The sequence below is a fragment of the Phocoena phocoena genome, chromosome 14, assembly GCF_963924675.1.
Source record: "Phocoena phocoena chromosome 14, mPhoPho1.1, whole genome shotgun sequence".
NCBI lineage: Eukaryota > Metazoa > Chordata > Mammalia > Artiodactyla > Phocoenidae > Phocoena > Phocoena phocoena.
In genome coordinates, this window is record NC_089232.1 from 68,713,215 (window position 1) to 68,720,664 (window position 7,450).

A 7,450-nucleotide genomic window follows, 5' to 3' on the forward strand; every position below is an offset into this window, starting at 1 on the left:
TGTTTCCTCTTTTTTTTTTTTTTATGCTCCGAAAGAGTTTATAGAAGATGGAACTATTTGATCCTTCAGCATTTGGTACAACTCGTCGGCAAAGCCATACAAGCCTGGAGATTTCTTTGAGTGAAGATTTTTGACTACAGATTGAACTTATTTGAAGGTTATAATACTACTGACAATTTGTTTTTGTTTCGGGTTTTTTTTTTTTTTTTGAGTCAGCTTAGGAGAGCTATATTTTCTAGCCAGTTTTCTATTTAATCTACATTTTCAAATGTATTGACATAAAGCTATTCAAAGGTAGTACTGTCTCCTTTGTGTTTCTGATATTGGTTATTTGTGCCTGTCCTCCCTCTCTCTCTCTCTTCCTTTTCCTTTATCTGTCTTGCTAGAGATTTATCAATTGTAATTAATCCCTTCAAAGAATGAACTTTTCTGTATATTTGTACTCTATTTCATTAAGTTATACTTTTGTCTTTATTATTTCCTTACTTCTACTTTCTTCCCCCTCCCCCAGGCTTATTGAGATATAATTGACATATAACTACTTCTACTTTCTTCGGATTTATTGTGCTGGGTTTTTTTTTCTAACTTCTTAAGATGAATGCCTTGATCATTCACTTTTAGCCCTTTTCCCCTAATTGTGCATTTGAAGATATAAATTTCCTCCTAATTACTACTTTAGCTTCATTCCACAAGTTGCGATACATAGAATTTTTGTTATCATTCTGTTCCAACTATTTTCTAATTTCCATAATGATTTCTTCTTTGATCCATAGATTATTTAGTAGAAATTAAAAATTTTCTAGACAGAAGGAGATTTTCTAGTTGTCTACCAAAGTTGCATTGTGGTCAGAATATATACTTTAATTTCAATCCTTTGAAATAGTTTTAAGACTTTATTCGCAGTTTATGGTCAATTTAAAAAATTCTATCTGTGCTTAAAGATAAGACGTATTCTGCAAGTGTTAAAAATAGTCTCTCTTCAGAGGTTCCCCTGCTGCCTGTGGCGGGGTGGAAGGTGGTGATGGTAGTCTAAGTCCATTTGGTCAATTCTGCTAATCTTTTTTTTGGTCGTGCAGGATCTTAGTTCCCCAACCAGGGATGGAACCTGTGCCCCATGAAGTGGAAGTGCACAGTCTTAACCACTGGATCGCCAGGGAAGTCCAATTCTGTTAATCTTGATGTTCAAGTCTATATTATTCCTAAGCTTTTGTCTGCTCTTTTCCACCAACTACTAAGACAAGTGTGTAAAATTTCCGACTATGATTGTGCATTTGTTTATTTCTCCTTTGAGTACTGTAGACTTTTGCTATATATATGTGTGTGTGTGTGTGTGTGTGTGTGTGTGTGTGTGTGTGTGTGTGGCTGTCTTGTGTCTTCGTTGCTGCGTGCGGGCTTTCTCTAGTTGTGGCAAGCGGGGGCTACTCTTCGTTGCAGTGAGAGGGCTTCTCATTGTGGTGGCTTCTCTTGTTGAGGAGCACAGGCTCTAGGAGCGCGGGCTTCAGTAGTTGTTGTGGCTCACGGGCTCTAGAGCGCAGGCTCAGTAGTTGTGACGCAAGGGCTTAGTTGCTCCGTGGCATGTGGGATCCTCCCGGACCAGGGCTCGAACCCGTGTCCCCTGCATTGTCAGGCGGGTTCTTATCCACTGCGCCACCAGGGAAGCCCCCTTGCTTTATATATTTTTAATTGTTATTTAAAATCATAATTTATTACTGGTGAATTAAATCTTTTATCACTATGCTGACTCTCCATCTCTAGTAATATTTTTTGCCTTAACTTATTGTGTCTAATATTAGTATTGCTATAGCAGTTTTCTTTTGGTTGGTATTTGCATGGTATATCTTTCTCCACTCTTTTACTTTCGACCGTTCTATATCCCTTTGTTGTAATATAGGATACAAAATAAACCAAAATCTAAATATATGTTATTTGTTATGATATCACTTATATGTGGAATCTAAAATATGACACAAATGAACTAATCTAAAAAACAGAAACAGACTCACAGATATAGAGAACAGACTTGTGGTTGCCATGGGGGTGTGGTGTGGGAGGGATGGATTGGGAGTTTGGGAATAGCAGGTACAAACTCTTACATATAGAATAGATAAATAACAAAGTCCTACCGTATAGTGCAGGGAACTATATTTAATACCCTATAATAAACCATAATGGAAAGGAATATGAAAAAGAATATTTATATAACTGAATCACTTTGCTGTACAGCAGAAATTAACACAACATTGTAGAACAACTATACTTCAATAAAATAAATATATGTTATTTGTAAGTGATACATCTAAAATAAGTAGATTTTAACTGGAGCATGTATTCCACTTACATTTAATGTAATTCCTAAAATAAATAGACCAAAATCTACCCTTTTACTTTGCACTTCCTATTTTTTCCTGTTTTATATTTTTCTCTTTCTTCTTGTCTTTATTTAGACAACTAAGTATTTTAAATTAATCTCCCTATTTCTCCCTTTACTAACTGGAAGTTATACTGTCTGTTTCTGTTCTTTTAGTGCCGGGGTTGGCAAATGGTGGCAGGTGGGTCAAATCTAGCTTGCTGCTTATTTTTGTAAATGAAGAATTTTTGGAACACGGCCACACCCATTTTGTACACAGTCTGTCTGCTTTCATGCTACCACAGTAGAGTTGAGTAGTTACAACAAAGACTACAGGGGGCCTGCAAAGACGAAAATATTTCCTGTCCATCCCTTTATAGAAAGGGTTCGCCAACCCCATTTTTAGTGGATTCTTTTTAAAATGCAATATGCACATTTAACCTATCAAATTCTTAAATTAATCAAAACCTTTATCCTTTTTATGGATAAATCAAGGGCCTTAGGATATTATAACTCTACTTACCTCTTCCCATGTACTTGTTACTGTAGTAATTTTAATTTTATTTTTTAAAAAACTTTATTTGAAAGCTACCATACGATCCAGTAATCCCACTCCCAGGCATATATCCAGAGAAAAACATGGTTTGAAAGGATACATGCACCCCAATGTTCATTGCAGCGCTGTTTACAATAGCCAAGATATGGAAGCAACCTAAATGTCCATCAACAAAGGAATGGATAAAGAAGTGGGGTACATATACACAATGGAATATTATTCAGCCATTAAGAAGAATGAAATAACGCCATTTGCAGCAACATGGATGGACTTGGAGACTATCATGCTAAGTGAAGTAAGTCAGACAGAGAAAGACAAATGTCATATGATATCACTTACATGTGGAATCTAAAAAACATGGATACAAATGAACTTATTTACAAAACAGAAACAGACTCACAGACTTAGAGAATAAACTTATGGTCACCAAGGTGGAAGGGTTGGGGGGAGGGATAGACTGGGAGTTTGGGATTGAAATGTACATACACACTGCTGTATTTAAAATAGATAACCAACAAGGAAAAACATAACAATGTATTATGAATAACTTTATGACAATAAATTTGACCTTAAAAGAAAAGAACACTTTATCTTGGAAATTTTTGATTTACAGAAATGTTGCAAAGATAGCACAGTGAGTTACTGTATGTCCTTCATCCAGTTTCACCTAATGTTTTAACTTTATTATATTTGAAAAATCTATGTGAACAACATTGGTACATTCACTATTAACTAAACTCCATACTTCATTCGAATTTCACCAGTTTTTCCACTAACGTCCTTTTTTTGTCCAGGACCTGTATTTAGTTGTCATGCCTCCTTCATCTCCTCTGACCTTGTGACGGTTTCTCAGTCTTTTTTTTTTTTTTTCTGATAGTTTTCTTTCTTGTCTCTTTTTTAAAAAAATGTATTTTATTGTAGTATAGTTGATTTACAATGTTGTATTAATTTCTGCTGTATAGCAAAGTGATTCAATTATACATATATATTCTTTTCCATTATGGTTTATTACAGGGTACTGAATATAGTTCCACCAATTACTAAGACAAGTGTATAAAAGTTTCACTATGATTGTAGATTTGTTTATTTCTCCTTTGAGTACTGTAGGTCCTATACAGTAACAACTGTTGTTTGGTTTCTCAATCTTTGTTTTCTATGACCTTTATTGTTTTGAGGAGTACTAGGCAGTTCTTTTGTAAAACGTCCTTAAATTTGGGTTTCTCTAATGTTTTCCTTATGCTCAGACTGAGGTTTGGGGAAGAATACTGAGGTGACATGCCCTTCTCGTCACATCGTATCAGGTGGTACATGATATCAATTGGTGACACTAATTTCCAGTACTCGGTTAAGGTAGTGCTTGCCAGACTTCTCCAATGTGAAGTTTCTATTTTTCTCTTCCAATACTCTGTTCTTTGGAAGCAAGCCTCTTACTTTTGCCCATACAGGGGTTGTAGAGAGTGAGAGGTTATTAAGCTCCATTTCCTGGAGTGGGGTATATCTACATATATTATTTGGAATTCTTGTGTTAGGGAGATTTGGCTCCTTATTTATTTATTTATTTATATATTTTTTGTGGTACGCGGGCCTCTCACTGTTGTGGCCTCTCCCGCTGCAGAGCGCAGGCTCCGGACGCGCAGGCTCAGCGGCCATGGCTCACGGGCCCAGCCGCTCCATGGCATGCGGGATTCTCCCGGACCGGGGCAGGAGCCTGTGTCCCCTGCATCGGCAGGCGGACTCTCAACCACTGCGCCACCAGGGAAGCCCGGCTCCTTATTTATTTATTCAATTATTTTATTATAACAGTATGAACTCATGTACACCTAATTTCTACTTTGTGTTATAGTCTAATACGGCATTATTTATATCATTGCTCAAATTGTTCCAGCTTTGGCCACTGAGAGCTCTTTCAGGTGGACTCCTGGGTCCCTCTGACATGACCCCATCCTTTTGTTTTTATGAGGACGTTGTTACTTTCTGGCACTACAAGGTGCTCAAGGCTCTTCTTCCTACCTCTCTCATACCACAGCACCCCAGCCACTAGTTTACAGTTAAGCCCAGTTCTTCTCTTTTCCAGGATGAAAGCATTTTGCGACCTAGGTGCAGTGCCTGTCCCGTCAGCCCTAGGATTTGACCCACCTCTCTAAACCATACCTGAGTTTACATTGGATCTTAGAGAGTTTGCTGTGCTTGTAGGGCCCATCCGTAGAGCCATGTTGGGGCCCCTCTACCTCTCACCTGGTCCCCAAATCCTCCTTCAACCTTACTGTCCCATGGGAACTTGCTCCACCCTAATATTCCAGACCACCGAAGTTATAAAAAGAATAGCTGACTTGGGGGAGAGATCATGAGTTCCATCTTTAAATACATTAAATATGAAGTAGATGCAATATCCAAATATCTCCTGCCTCTGCACCTCTTATTTTTGATCTAGTAAATAGATATAGCAGGAAATTGTTTCCTTCATCCTCCACAATCCAACCCAGTCTTTTGGGTTAGACCCTTTTAGTCATTTCAGGAGAAATTACTGTCTTGTGTTGATACAGATTACTTTCTAGCTGTTCTTGCCCTCAGATATTTGCTTTCTCTAAACAGTGGTAAAAGTTGTCACCCTACCTTTTGCATCTGGATAGGTCTTTAACAATCTTTGAATCTCTTTAGCTCTTCCTAGAGCTCAGGTTCCACTGACAATGACCTGACTCTCTGATATTGGATCCACACACCCATGCAAACCTCCAAACATTCCCAGGTTTCCTTTGAATGTTCCCTCACTCCACCCCAACCTCCTTCTTCCAAAGCTGTCCTTGATTCTTGGCCTACCCTGTAATATCCTCAGAACAATTCTGGCAGTTCTCTGTACCTAGCCTGCTGTTGGAATCCACTTCAATGATCTCTGTCCTGTATTGCAATTGCTCATATCTGCTTGTGAGTTCCTAGGGGGTGGGGATCAGATCTTAGTCATTTTTTTCTCCTCTACAATGCCAGAGTGTAGCCCAGCCTCTAAAGTTTCCCAAGGTGAGCAAGTATACCACCTTGTTTATAACACCTGAGTATCACATGCAACTGTATACGAACTGAATTCACTTGATATCTTTGCACCATCCAAGTACTTGGCAAGTAAAAAAAAAAAAAAAAAAAAGAAAGAAAGAACCTCTGGACTTCTAGTGTCCTTCTGCATCCAGCCTTGGGGAAATCTGACCCGACCCTGCACCCTATCCATCCCACACGTGGGAGTAGGGCTACTGCACATGTTGGCTCTGCCTCCTCCAGCCCTGGAAAGCTGGGTATCTTCTCTGACTTGACCTTGCTCGTGATGCCAGGATGAGAGACGAATTCACATAATGGAAGTGCATGGGGGAGAGTTGTGGGTAAAGAGAAGCTGAGAGCCTCTGCAGGATCTTTTCCTAACTTTACTCCTCTTGAGTTGTAGAGTTAGGAAGAGGTGTTGTGGAGGGTAAAAACCAAATCGATGGCAGTCAGAAGGCACTAAGGGGAATGGTGTTGAGGAAAGGGGCATTGGTTAAAGACCTAAGGTAGCAAAGTAAACGTAGATATATCAACAGAACAGGAAAAGAGTTCAGACAGGGGCCGGAGGCCCACAGATATAGAGAGGGAACTTATGGCTGTCTTTAAAAGATTGAATACTCTATCTTCATAAAACTGAAATCTATTTGGTTCCTTAGCCGTCACCCTCCTGCAGAAAGGTTCAAGTGAGCTTCAGAGAGGTTTTGTCCCCAGAGAGTTCCTGAGTGTCTATTGCCTAGGTACTTCTTGACCACAAGGGGGAGCCAGCTCTCTACTACCACGGTCACAGTCATAGGCACTGAAGAGCTGGCATGGGTCTGGGATGAGCGAGGGTGCCTTTGATTTGTCAAAACAGTTGACAGCTGAGGTCTAAAATGTTCATAGTGGGGTCTCTAGTGTGTGTTGGGTCCCACTCTGGCACCCTCAGAGTTCCTTATGTTCCCTTTACAAACACTGGGTAGGGATGCAACTCTCACTTTATGGTCCAGTGTGTGGATGTAGCACTCATTCTAGTGATGATCCTGTCATGCCTAATTGGGACTGTTATTTTCTGAGTGTCCTGTGTTGGGGACACAACTTCTTCCCTCTTTCCTTGGAATTATCTAAGTTCCCACCTCTCCTTGCTTGTGTGATTCTTTGTAAGAGTGAAGTATGTGTGTGTGCGTGCACCTGTGCACCTACGTGTTGGAGATGGGGGGATATAAAGAAGCTGGAATAAGGTTTGGGTCAGTGACCACTGAAATGGAGTTGGGAGGCAGGTGGAGACATAAAGAAACAAAACTGCTTTTGGGACCGACCCATGCCACTCATCTTGTTCCACCTCTGATCTATTGACTCTGATCTCAGTAGAAAGCTAACTTTTTGAAACAAGACATTCAGTTTTATTTCTGAAATCAGAACATGCCAGGGAAAGTGGATACCACTGGGTGAACAGCAAGATCTCCCCAAAGGAGAGAGACGCTGTCTCCCCAGCCTGGGCGGCTGGTGCTCCTGGGGACTGGGCCTCTCCTCCCACTTCACGTGCT